The sequence below is a fragment of the Pinus tabuliformis genome, chromosome 2_1 (genome assembly GCF_031772625.1).
Source record: "Pinus tabuliformis cultivar Carrire ecotype Pingquan chromosome 2_1, CPIR1, whole genome shotgun sequence".
Lineage (NCBI taxonomy): Eukaryota > Viridiplantae > Streptophyta > Pinopsida > Pinales > Pinaceae > Pinus > Pinus tabuliformis.
The window spans coordinates 407,202,800-407,216,422 of record NC_142299.1 but is presented as its reverse complement, the minus strand read 5'-3'; the positions used below and the strand labels follow the sequence as shown (position 1 = coordinate 407,216,422).

Below are 13,623 nucleotides of genomic sequence, written 5' to 3'. Positions count from 1 at the left end.
TATGATTTATGCGTGGTTTGCTTATCTTTATTACTCGGTAATCTGATATATCTTTCATATGCTATGTTATGCTCTGTTATGATCAATGCACTAATGGTTTTTCTCAGGAAATCTGTGTAATGACTCTGCATTGTATAATTGAATCTTTTCAGAGTTGATCGCATGCTTTTAGTCTCAACCAGTTATTTCTGTTACAGAGCGTCTTTATTGAATATTACTGTCATTTGATTCATTTGAAATCCTGATTATGGGAATCCGAAAGTAATGTTATTCTATTTGGAAACATAGACGTATTATCCTTAATTGTCAGAATACTATATTAGTGTGAGGTGTGCATATATGATCGATTATTGCCGTTCCATAATTCATTAATGAGTGCTGTTCCATAAAGTATATTCCATCCAGTTTGCTTGAGGAGTGAAGAGTGTTATTTCATAGCAGAGTGTGAGTAAGTTGGTTTTGACTCGCGAGATTTAGTTCTTTTGATTGCTGTTTCATTTACTGCTGTTCTATTTCCTTTTGCTATTTCATTTTACTTGCTGCCATTCCATTTACTTGCAATTGCTGCTTTGGTGTGAGAGAAGGTCTAAGGCTGTAGTGAGTCAGCAAGTCGCTGCTTAGCTCCCAGATCTTTGGTCCATACTCTATTTTCCTTTCCATCAATTTCTAGAGGAATGAGTTATTGCTACTGTATCCTCGATTGATGGTTGTTTGAATGAATGATTTAGTTTAGAACATTTCAATTTCTTGTTGTTCCAATTAGATTTTGTTTCCAGCTTTCATTTACTTTCGTACTTTAAGCACTATACTGCAAAACATTACTCTTGAGTAAATAGCCGCCTCAGACTGAGTACACTCTTGAAATAAAAAGTCGTCCTTGGGTTGATAATTAATGTGAAGGTAATTAGGAGTTCAAAAGACACCTTTTTATCGCTCCACATTTTGGCGCCGTTGCCAGGGAGAGTGTAGCCATTTCTAAAGAGTAGTGTGAATCTGATGAGTGCCTGCTAGGGAAGAGTTGGATCTTAAAAACGGAAGGTAAGAACCTGCGTACGGAGAATGTAAAAGCCCTGCTCCCCCGTCCGCTTTCTAGCAGGACTGTTAAAGAACCTAGGGTAGAAATAGATGTTTGAATTTTTGTGTGAATGATTAGGAAAAAGATAGAAATTTTTAAAAAATGAATCACATGATCTCACGCAAGTGGTGATGTAAGCACCACCCATTTCACTAACCAATTGACAGGAACATTTGAAAGAGGAGCCTCGAAGAAACACATGAAGAACATCTTATATTATGGTAAGAAATGGCTCACGTTTCTACTTTTGAATTTCCTATCAAAGATCTAGGAGAAGTGACACAAATGCACATAATTCCCCCATCTTTACCAAATTTTCATGGTTTAGCAAATGAAGATCCAGATACATTTTTATTTGAGTTCGAAATACTTTGTAGAGGATATGATTATTGTACTAATGATCAAAGATTGAAAGTGTTTCCTCTTACTCTAAAAGGAGCAGCTCTCCGATGGTTCATGAGCCTAGGTGGGAATTGCATCCAATCATGGGAGGACATGAAGAACATATTCTTGAAGAAGTACCAAGACTATTGCAAATCCAATGAAGATATTTTCCATATGATACAAGGGGAAGATGAAAGTTTGGAGGACTATGTAGATCGATTTCAATACAACCTTCAAAAATCAAAATATAAGCATTTGGAGAAAGAGATCTTAAAAACACTCATTCTTAAAGGAATCAAAGATAAATTTTTAGAACTCTTAAATCTGATAGGAAAAGGTGATGTTTTTCAGTTATCATATGATGATGTTTGTGAATTGTGCATAAGGTATTCAAGAGGAATCTCCAACACTGGTAAGAATCGTAGAGATGTTTTTTCTTTGTTTTCCAAATCTGCTACAAGAATAGGAGACATAAGAGCTGAAATCAATGTTTTATTTGAAAATTTTAAAGTTGATTTTATTAGCTCTCTAAGTTCAAAATTGGATGCTTTGCAGGTTCGGAAAAATCAAGAATTTGATGAAGTGTTTTCCACTCATGACCGAAAGGAGCAGTCCATAGATAGTTGTTCTTCCTTATCTAGGATGGAAGTAGCATATCAAAGAGATGAGGAAGATGCAACAAAGTCAAAACCATGGAAATCATGGCCTACAGGTATGTTTCAAAACACTTCCTCTTCATTCTCTTACTTGCACAATCCATTATGTAATACTAATGTGTTAGGGCAGCCATGTCAATTTCAATATAACCACCAATCTTGTCTACAAGTTTGGCACGGTTCACCTTATGATTGCATGACTACTCTCCCTCATCTTGTAGCACAAACATATTCTCCATATTTTTCACCAGCTCTTCTACAACATCCTGCTTGCATACCAAATTCATTCACTCAACCCAATCAACCACATCATCACAATGCTCCATTCCTTACACATTTTCCTGCTCAACTAATTCCACACCCTCACCATAATAAACCAGTAAAACATGCTTACAATGTTGAACTGCCAAATTTACCCACCCTTCCCACCCATTCTATCTCACATGCGCTATCAAAGAAAATTTACAATGAGATTCAGAATGTTTTAAATTCAAAAATTGTAGAAGCTATGGAAGAAAATGAGGTTTCTTGTAGGTTGCACCAACAAACCATTTTAAAAGCTCAAGAACTTCATGGTATGATGGGAAATCAAGAAAGTAACAGATATATTGAAGATTGGTTTCACTCCATCACGTGTTTGCATAATCACTCCATACTTCAAAAATTTTTGAAACCATCTTTTCAAGGGAAGTTGGCTTCTCATACCCTAATTTTTATCAACATGCATTTTTCGAATTTGGGTATGTGCATACGTAAGGCCTGATTTCTAACATGGTTCCACTGGAAATACTCTTATCCATAAACATATTCAATTCTCAAGGAAGAGTAGTTTAGTGGAGATAATAAAATAAATAAAGAATTAAAACAAACACATTTTTATTTTTGTAAAACTAGTTGTTTCTTTTGTTGCAACACGCTATCAAAATCAACATCGGTGATAAATATTTCAATCTATTTGTGTATGTAGATGAGTCATAATAGAAATAATAAGTTCTACAAACACTCATTTTCATTTTTATCACCAATTTGAAAAAATGCTTGAATATCATTTTTTTGGCTTGCGGGCTTGATGAAATTTCTGGAGAAAGAGTCGGAACAGTCATGTTTTGAGGGACCAAAAGTGAATATTTTTAAAACCTGTTTCTATCCTAAGTAGCCCTTAATGTCTACTTTCCAATCCAATTTGAATCACTCAATTTGGATTTGAAACGAAAAAGTTAGAACTGAAACATTGACAGGGTGTCTAGCAGGCAGCTTAGGAACAAAGTTGGGACAGTCAGTTTTTGGAGGCTTAAATGAATGAATTTTTAAAACCTGTTTCTATGGGAGATTCCCCTATGAATCTAGTTTACAATGCAACTGGAATCACTCATTTTCGATATCGTATGGGGAAGTTATGATCAAAATAGTGACTGCCTATCGTAAATCAGCACTCTTAAAACTATGTCTTTCTGGCTGTTCCTTACAGTATTTGACCTATCAACTCTTCTTTTCTTCAAAACCTGTTTCTATTGGAGATAAATAAATGAATATACTTTCATTTCCAATTTGAATCATTTGAATCCGACATCAAACGAAGAATCTATGCTTGAAATATCAATCGTTGGTCTAGATTGGGTAATCGAAAATGACTCTATTATGCATGTTGTTCTAAACAAATTTGACATATCATAGCATTGAATTTTTAAAACCTGTTGCTACTGGAGATAACCCTTTGAATTAGCTCTCATTTTGCTTTGGAATCACTCAATTTCGACGAAAAAGAAAGAAGTTGTGATTAAAACACTGCAGGTTAGCATGATTGGCCATTGCTCTCCCGCAAGTGATAGATAAATTTTACTTTGTTATTTTCTTAATGGATTTGTTATACAGGGTAACTACTTGTTGTTTTTTTCATAATTCTTGGATTAGGGGAGCCCGATCACCTCTCTTTCTCCATGATTTAATGTTTTATTGCAGGTAGACACTCGTTTTTTGCAGGTCCTGGAAAATAAAGAAGGTCAATTTATGGACGAGTGAGTTTTCAAAAGAAATTTTAAATGAAACAAAGGAATTTCATCCAACTCATTATCCAACGGATTCATAATAGAACAAATGAAGAATTGATTTCGATTTGAAGATTCATGTCTTGTCACTTCTGCCAAAACATTTTTTTTAAAAAAGATCATTTTTTTACATAATATCATCGTTGTTGTAACTTAATTTACATATTGTTTTTAAATAAAATGTTGTTTCTTTCCTAATTTCGTTTATATTTTGTGTTTCAGGTGTTGCTTCATTCAAACTGTGACCCATCCTCAGCTTCAATACGGTGAACAACTAATTCATTCTTTGCGTGCTTGCATTTCATGCTAGTGCATTTTGCTGTTCCTTTTATGAAGGGACAGCGTTTGTGTGCACTTCTGTCGTTTCTGCTGTTCTTTTTTCAAAGGGACAACAATTTCGTTTTACTGTTCCTTTTCCAAAGGAACAACACCTTTTGGTCAGCAATTCATTTTGCTGTTCCTTTTTCATGGTTCATTTTGCCGTTCCTTTTCCACGACTCATTTTGCTGTTCCTTTTCGAAATGGAACAGCACTTCTGCACTTTCACTTTTTGCTGTTCCTTTTCGAAATGGAACAACACTTCTGTACTTTCACTTTTTGATGTTCCTTTTCGAAATGGAACAACACTTCTGCACTTTCATTTTTGCTGTTCCTTTTCGAAATGGAACAACACTTCTGCACTTTCACTTTTTGCTGTTCCTTTTCGAAATGGAACAGCAGTTCTGTACTTTCACTTTTTGCTGTTCCTTTTCGAAATGGAACAACACTTCTGCACTTTCATTTTTGTTGTTCCTTTTCGAAATGGAACAACACTTCTGCACTTTCACGTTTTGCTGTTCCTTTTCGAATGGAACAACACTTCTGTACTTTCTTGTTTTGCTGTTCCTTTTCGAAAGGGACAGCACTTCGACACTGTTCATTTTTGCTGTTCCTTTTATAAAGGAACGACACTTCTAGTTCTTGCTGTTCCTTTTTCCAAAGGAACGACATTTGCATGTTCACACTTTTTTGTGTGTATTTTTGCTTTTTCTGTGTGCATTTCTTTTGTTGTTCCCTACAAGGAACACCACTTTTTGACTATTTTTGTTGTTCATTCAAAAAAGCAACACTTTGGGATCATTTTCGAGAGCAACCCTTTCTTCCTCTTGTGATATTATTCCTAATTCATCTCAACCACATTTTACTGATTCCCTATCATGGAATGAAGTACACTACTTTTATAAGGACAAGAGTTATGGATTCTATTGAAGCGAGTTAATATCATTCACGTTATGATCTTTAACAGGACAACTCCTTGATGATAGCTTATTTTCAAAAAGGACACAATTATTTATATACTACTTTACTGCCTCTTTTTTTGCTGTACATGATACTGATTGATCATCTTAATACCATGCTGGTTCCACCCTTCCTGGTTATAATCTTCTCTATCTGTAATAAATGAGATTATGGGTATATTTTTTTATATATTGACATGTTCAACTTCTTCCGCCATTCCTGCTCTTAAGGAGTACTGAGCCTCCCTCTTTTTATCATCACAATGTGTAATAATAACAAAATTTTGTTCGCAGATGGAGGATACGGGGTCTCATTACGAGCCAGCCTACCATGTTCATAAGGCTGTAACAGGGTGACATTCCCGTTATGGCCACCACACCAGGGTTATGATCAATTGGATAGCCAAATTATCCATGGAACAGGAGGTCTCATCACGAGCCGGCCTGATCACTTTTGCTACATCCTAGTGAATGGTAGTGTGGTTATCTGGTTACCATGCCAGCACATTGATCTCTTCTGTAGAACAACACTGAAACTCTCTAGTTATAAATTGAGGATTCTGGCTCATATGGGTTAAAAAGCAACCCTGCCGAGGCTATGGACGCCTGCTGGCAGCAGCGGCTATGGATTAGCGCAAGACAGAGGTTGGTCTTTCTGTTCCTCTCTATCTATAATTCATAAAGGAAAAACAAAAGTAGTTTTTCTCTGTTTGTTTCTAAGGCAGCTGTCACACCTTAGTGGGATAGAGCAGTTCTAAATAGACACTTTTCCCTGTAACAAAATGGCGACTCCACTGGGGAGATAATTAGTTTGTTTCTTTATCATTCTTTGTTGTTTGTTTCATAAACTTACAATAAGCATTCGAACTGCATTTGCCATAACAAATGCAAAGTAGATAACAACTACTTCAATCCATCCACTGGACCTGTTTATGATTTAAACAATTGATTCACAAAATATCTGATTGCCCTTGTGATAGCTCTTAGATCCTCCTTAGATCTAACCCTGATTGTTGAATTTCTGATTGCTTTTGCTCGGCCAAAACCCAAGAACTGAACTACAAACTGTGACCAGGAACCCGAACAGAGTCTTGTTTCTGGCCCAGCGCAGGTACTGTTCAGAGATTCTGAATTTCAGCGCACTTCCCGAGTGGACAACCTGCGCTGCATTTCAGATTCTCTGTGTTACAGGTGCGCTGATCAGACTAGCTCTGTGCAGTTGTGGCTTCTGTGATTCATTCTTTCTAGTTCTATTCCTGAATTTTGCTGCCTGTGATTAGTATATGTCTGTTTGAAACTCCTTTTCTTTGCTGTTATTCCGCCTCCTTTGTACAAAAGAACTGTAGATGTTTTTGTGTGTTTGTTGAGTCATTTACAGTTCTCCTTTGCAAAAGTAGCATAGTCGTACCGTCGTCCTTTGATTTGAATCTGTCGCAAGTGTCGATTTCGATCGTAGGAAAAAGTTTGATTGCTGTTGATGGCCTATTATCCTGTTACTATTGCTTTTGGTATGAATTTGTAATTTTTCTAGTGCCAAGAACAAGTATTCATTTCAAAATCGTAAGGTGTTGTAATCGTCTCCATTTTTTGATTTCGAAAAGAAGCTTGTTGATATTTGTCGCTTGAAAATAAATTCAGAATTGTGCATTAGCTTTCTTTTTAACATCCATATACTAAGAAAGTCGAAAACAAATACATGCATGTGCATTTGCAAATAGACAGTCTGTTTGGCTTGATTTAGGAAAGTGCATTTTAGAGTGTGCTCTTTGCTCTTTGTGAAAAGATTCTATCTTTCTTTTTCCTAGTAGCTAGGATTTTCATTGCATAAAAGAGATAAAAAGTTTGTTTATCATCTTAGATTGCATTTTAGGAATTACATCTACATCTCGTGGTGAACCCGAAAAGCAAACTTCATAAACAAGATCAACTTAAAATAAATTCAATGAATCTAACAACGCTTTGGAACTTAACGCACAACATTTAGAAGTCTAGGCTAGAGACGTATTCTGGCGTCGTAAAGCCTGGTAACTGTTGTTCTCATTGATGGTTGGGTGATTCCTCCACTTTGAGACGATAAGTGCCAGTGCGACTTGTGCTCCCACGTACCGTCGAGTATATTTTGGGAGACCCCAATAGGCTTAATCCTTTATCCATAGGAAGCCGTGTTTGCCGCCCTATCGATCGCAATGCACTGAATACAACATTCAGGAAGATTGACTGCCGTACCGTAAAAAGTATTCTACAATTTTGCGATTGGTTTGGTACTCCCTCTACCTAGATTTCCATAGTAGTCCCTTTCGTTCCTTTTCAGACTCCTTAACGGAAAATGTCCATCTGAGCACTTGTCACTTCAGGCTCATGAAAAATCGAAGGAGACTAGAGTCATCTTTTGTTTTTTCTCGACTAGCGTCTAAAATTTATTTTAAACGGAATATTCATTACCCCTTTCCTACGTTGATCTTGGGTTGAGAAAATGGAGTCAACCAACCAAGGAATTCCCCTCGGAGGAAATCCTAGTCCCTTCTCCTCTTGGGGAGATGTTGGTGCACCCCATATGGCCACATTGTCGCTTCCAGGACTGACAATTGGTTTGCCTGTATGGCTTTTCTCAACCTCTGTCGTTCAGAACATCACTATTCCTGAACAATAGAATCAGCAAATAGACGAGTCCAGAGTTACCCACAAACCTTCTACTTCCTCTAATTCTTCCTCTCCTCCTTCCTCTTCGCTTGATGGGGCTGGTAAAGCCAAAAGTCAAGTACCTAAGGAGAAGAAGGAAAAGAAGAAGAAAGAGAAGAAGAAGAAGGAGCCAAAAGCGAATGGGGGCAAACGAGTGTCGTCTAACGAAAATCCACACACTGCACCGACCAGGCCTAAATCGCCATGTGTCATTTGCAAGGGAGACCACTATCACAGAGATTGTCCTTGCATCCCTCGGATCTTAAGGGACTGGTCTCCCCGTTTGCACAACCCAGTGTCGTCAACCTCTGATGATCATGTTGAAAACACACCGTCAACTAGTGAAAGTGAAGCCCCAGGACAAAAAGGAAAATATAGATTTCCTTGTAAACTGTGCGAAGGCAATCACGCCGTCCACCGTTGTCCCTTCTTAGACGAAGCTAAAAGAGTTTTGGATGATCGTCCGGTTTCACCGTTACGACTTCCTCCTGGATATAAAAAACTCTTTCCGAGTTCGTCACCAGTTAAAAATCTGGCTGGCTCGCTCAGGTGGTCGGCTGAAGCATCTATCATTGAAGATAAACCATCTGAATCCATACCAGACGAAAGTCAAAAGGTCGAGGTGACAGTTGACTCGGTCTTGCCTTCAGAGGTTCCATCTTTAGATGATACAGTCATTGAAGAGAACACGGATGACACCATCCAAATTCTTTTCATAAGCACAGACTCCAACGAACATGGGGGCAATTTACCCGTTCCTTTACCGCAGGAAGGAAGTTCGTCAGAGTCGTACCCGCCGTCTATTCGGTCCCACCTCCAAGCAAACTAGTTGTCTCCTTCGACTGGAATCAACTAGGCAGACCCCGTTTACCAACTAGTATACCATTTCGAATTATTGTTCAAATATATAGAATGGTTATGGCTGGTACATCATAGATGAGGGGGCTTCTGTGAATATCCTTTCTTCAACTGCTTGGAAAGCGCTTGGTTCGCCATCGCTTTTGCCTGAGATGAGAAATCTGACAGGCTTTGATAAAGGAACCAGTCGACCGTGAGGGATCCTTTCCAATGTGCCCATAACATTGGGAGGGAAAACCGTTCACATGAACGTAATGGTAGTTCAAGGACCCCTGGATTACAATCTACTCCTTCGATGAGACTATATTTATTGCATGGGAGCAATTGTCTCCTCACTCTTTAGAGTAATGTGTTTTTCGCACGAAGGAAGAGTGGTCAAGCTCGTGGACCAGCTTTCATTTCCCGGATCATACAGAGCAAATAGTCATATACCATCCGTGAATGGTCTTTTCACGCAAGAAATGTCTCAATCCCCAGTCCGTCCACCCGATGAGCGCGAGTGATTCGGGGGGACATGACTGAAACCCAGGGGGCATGCACCCTGGTCTGTTTCGGCAGGAAAACTTCGGGTATAGGGTAGGTTTCCGCGAGAGAATATGACCTCCGTACTCCCGTCCGTGATTGGAAGAGGGAGTTGGACTGGAACAAGATTCTCTTGTCAAAGTTATGTGAGTTGGCGGGCATCGCCGCTCACCTTTGTTTATTTTGATAGACATCGCCGAAGAAGTGTTTTGTTTGCGCTGTGAATAGAGCAATCTTTGGGTAGCCTGAAAGAGGTAGGCCTCTCTCGGTAAAACAAATGTTTTAACGGACTAAAGAAGGGGTAACCTTGAAACTCTGTTTTATACCTGGGGGCATGCAAACCTTTTGGAGTGCAAGCGAAGAGCGACTATTTATTTTTTAAATTTGTAGGTCCTCTAACCCTTTAAACTCGTAGGATTGGTCGTTTCCTAACTTGCATAAAGGAAGGATGTGGGGCAAAAATATAAAAGTTGCCGTTTTATATGAGACATTCTTATCACACGACTGGATTAATCGAGCAGTTTTAGCACGTAGTTCAAGCTCGTTAAAAAATAAACATAAGACATGAGAAAATGTTTCCACCCGCGTTTAAGCTCGTTAAAAAATGAACTATTCCCCGGTAAATAACCATCGTGAATGTAGTACTTCAGCCGTTGAAGCCTTGGTCGTGATTGCACCGTCACCTCCACTTTTTCATTGGCCGATCATTCACCTCCATTTTATTGTTTACCCATTTTGAGGAACAGCTGCGAAGAGTGATTTCACTAGCCATCCTTGTGACACTGCCGTGATTGGAAAATTCCAAACCTTACATGGAATCAACTGCTATCCGTTTTATCACTCGTTCCTCAAAAGACGAGTCTCCTTTAAGCTCTTTTCAACTGACTCGTAAAATATGAAAAGATTGCCGAGCCATTGGCCTCTCCAGTTCGTTAAAGGGACATGAAGTACTATCCCTCCTCTAGATTTTAATATTTTTGGACCTGAGGGATTATTACAGAAAAAGATCGAGCGCTTGTTTTGTTCGGCTCGTTAAAAATATCGAAAATTAATCCCTTCTGTATTGTTTTATACTTTTTCGGACTTAAGGGATTAGATAACGAAAAAGGGATTTTTGAGTTACCTTTACGTCCTTTTCAGACTCTCTAAAATTGAAAAGGACCGAGTTATCTTTGTTGTTAAACTCGTTAAAAAGATTAATAGCGACAAACTTGTCTATAGACGAGAATGAGTTTCACTATTACTAGGCTCGTTAAAACATAGCGATGGGTTTGCCCGAAGGGCAAATTATAGAACAAGCATATGTTATCCTCCTCAAGCTTGACAAAAATAAAGAGGTACTGGTCAGCAATGACTGGGGAAAATTGGGAAGAAAACTCAAAGAAACTTTGTTGGTAGCAAGTCGCTCTTGAACATGACACTTCCACTCCGTGTCCGAGTTGGGTTGGGTTGTTTCATTCACTGGTCACATCACCATGGTCACGTCATACCATCCACATTTGGGGTTAATGCTATCAATCCATCACATCAGTGTCGCCGATATGTTCAAGAGAAGTCATTCAGTGAATTCACCTGTGTCTCACCCACTGCCATACATTATACTCCATTCTTTCATGACCGCCACCCTGAACCTTATATCACCAGACCGTTTTCACCTCCATTAAAATCATTTGCTCCGTTCCGTGTCATTGATGTGGGATTCATTAAGGCCCTCCTGTGACGGATCAATTCTTGTCGACATCAGCTCATTATCCAAGAAGTTGATCTAGGAACACCCCATTCAGTACTTTGAAGCTTGCATGCTTCAATGGCAAGTTTCTCACTTTCGGCGAAAGGTTTACATCAATGGCCTTCGACCGAAAGATTTTGCGTGGTGTTCGACGCCAAGTCCTTTATTCACACCACGTGAATTGTACTGCAGTACCTTGAGGGTCATTATCATTATCGGTGATTCCTCTCGCGCTTGTTAACAGTTTACATCATTGACTGGTAATCAAGCGATGTCTTTCCATGTTCGACTTCAGAACATTTCTCACATGGATTGACTTGTACTTCGAGTGAAGATCGGACGAGATTGAAGACCCCGAATCTAGTTTCATCCATCCGGGCTGCGATATATATTCAGGGAAATAAAGACATTAAATGTACATCATTGCTGCACAGATAATCATCCACTCAAAAGGATGATGGCTCTACCAGAATCATCAGTCCACACTCAGACGATTGTCTGTCCTATATACATGAAAATTAATTTATAAAGCTGAGCATGGGAATGCCCGCCTCAGCTAGATCATGAAAATAATATGAAGATAATGTATTGTATTGTATCTTATTACAGGTCTCCTCCCAGCAATGAAAGAATTTCGGATCCTCATAATAAAGCATTTCACCCCACACCAAAAGGTTAACAGCCTCATACTTTAGGGGGCAACTGTTATAGACATTTTTGGGCCCTATAACCCCAAGCATGAAATGTCCATAAACCAAGGGCTCCTAAGTCCCTAAAAGTGTTGTTCTAGCCCCTAAAGGAACAAGGTCAACAGATTACAGCTTCTCCCAGAAGTTTTCCACCAGAAATTACTCAGAATTGGTCAAAACAGGATCATTTCAGTTGCTCCACTGGCTAAGTGCGTTGCATCTCACTTAGATATACTGTGAGGGTGCGTTGCATTTCAAAAGTCCCTTCTGTGGGGTTCGATGGGCGAGAAATGACAAATGATAGTGTCATTCCGCGAGGTGGAGAGGCAATGGAAGCTTCCAGAATCTTCTCCTGTGACACTTGCCTCACTGAATTCGACCAAGGATGAGTAAGGGGCCCTCAGTCTCCAAGTGGAAGCAAGAACTATCAGAGAGAAGACACTAATCAAATCACAAGCTGACTCATCCCCCTTACAGATATCTATATATGGATCCCTCATCCCAGAGATCCAGGGGCTGGAATTTTGCATATTGTAAGGAATTGCTGTTGGTTTCTAGAGACAAATATCAGATTGTTGGGTGATCTAAGCTTTGTTTGAGGTGAAGAGGGGCTTCTTTGCTGGGAGGTTGATGCTGGGTCAGAACAACTGGTTGTAACTCCTCCTGGATCTTTTATTGTTTATCAATAAAAACTATTTGAGTTTTCCTCCATGCTTTTGTATCATTGATGTTTGTTACATTTGTATGGTCAATTTACATCCGATCCTAGATTGTTTATTATTATAGATCCATGTCTTTATATAGTGCTATGCTTCTGTGATCTTACAGGTACTTTGTGAAGCTGGGCGTGCAAGGGAGCAGGTAGCTGAGGACTATCAAAGAAGAGAGGGATCAAATCGAAGGATTAGCGCAAGACAGAGGTTGGTCTTTCTGTTCCTGTCTATCTATAATTCATAAAGGAAAAACAAAAGTAGTTTTTCTCTGTTTGTTTCTAAGGCAGCTGTCACACCTTAGTGGGATAAAACAGTTCTAAATAGACACTTTTCCCTGTAATACAGGCGGCCGTGATGTAGGATACCTAACGCGTGCAGCAGCAGGAGCTCCTTAGAGGAAGCGCGATCGACTTGTATCAATTTCGAAATACCGTATTAAATGTTTATATTGAGGGTTGATAAAAAAATTATTTAAGATTAAAGATCATGTTGATAAATTTGATGGTTTATAGTTTCATAATTATAGGTTTTTATAATTTTAGATTAGAGGGATTTATAACTTTATATTTTATATATTTAGATCAAAAGAGTTTAGTGAATCCGGAACCAAATATCTGTTAACTTGCAATGTTTTACACAATAGTTAATAAGATGCAGTGTTTTAGACAATAATTAATACAAACATCATATTTATGCCATATCAATAAATTAAATGTGAACACTGATAATTACAATATATCTCAATTAGATATTGGCGGGAAAAAGTTTACAATATATCTCAATTATATATTAGTGGGTAGAAGTCCAAATATCTTTAATATTCAGGTTATTATTGGTTCTTCAACAATTGGTGATAATCAACTAGCTATAAAATTCAATATGTTTTATCGCTGTGTGAGAAGAGAATAAAGCACCCTTGCTTTATGCTTTTTAGTATTATTGATATTATCCTTGAAAAGCCAAAGTGGAATTAATAAATAAACATAAAGCTCGAGA

The 13,623-nt window shown here is 38.4% G+C and overlaps 1 long non-coding RNA gene across 1 annotated transcript; it reads left to right on the top strand.

Annotated features, from left to right (window-relative positions):
- The first annotated feature begins 4,382 nt into the window (after nucleotides 1–4,382).
- On the top strand, nucleotides 4,383–13,171 carry LOC149200630 (uncharacterized). Its single transcript, XR_016253377.1, has 3 exons — nucleotides 4,383–4,426; nucleotides 12,743–12,834; nucleotides 12,973–13,171. It is a non-coding gene; the product is annotated as an uncharacterized LOC149200630 (long non-coding RNA).
- The last annotated feature ends 452 nt before the right edge of the window (nucleotides 13,172–13,623 follow it).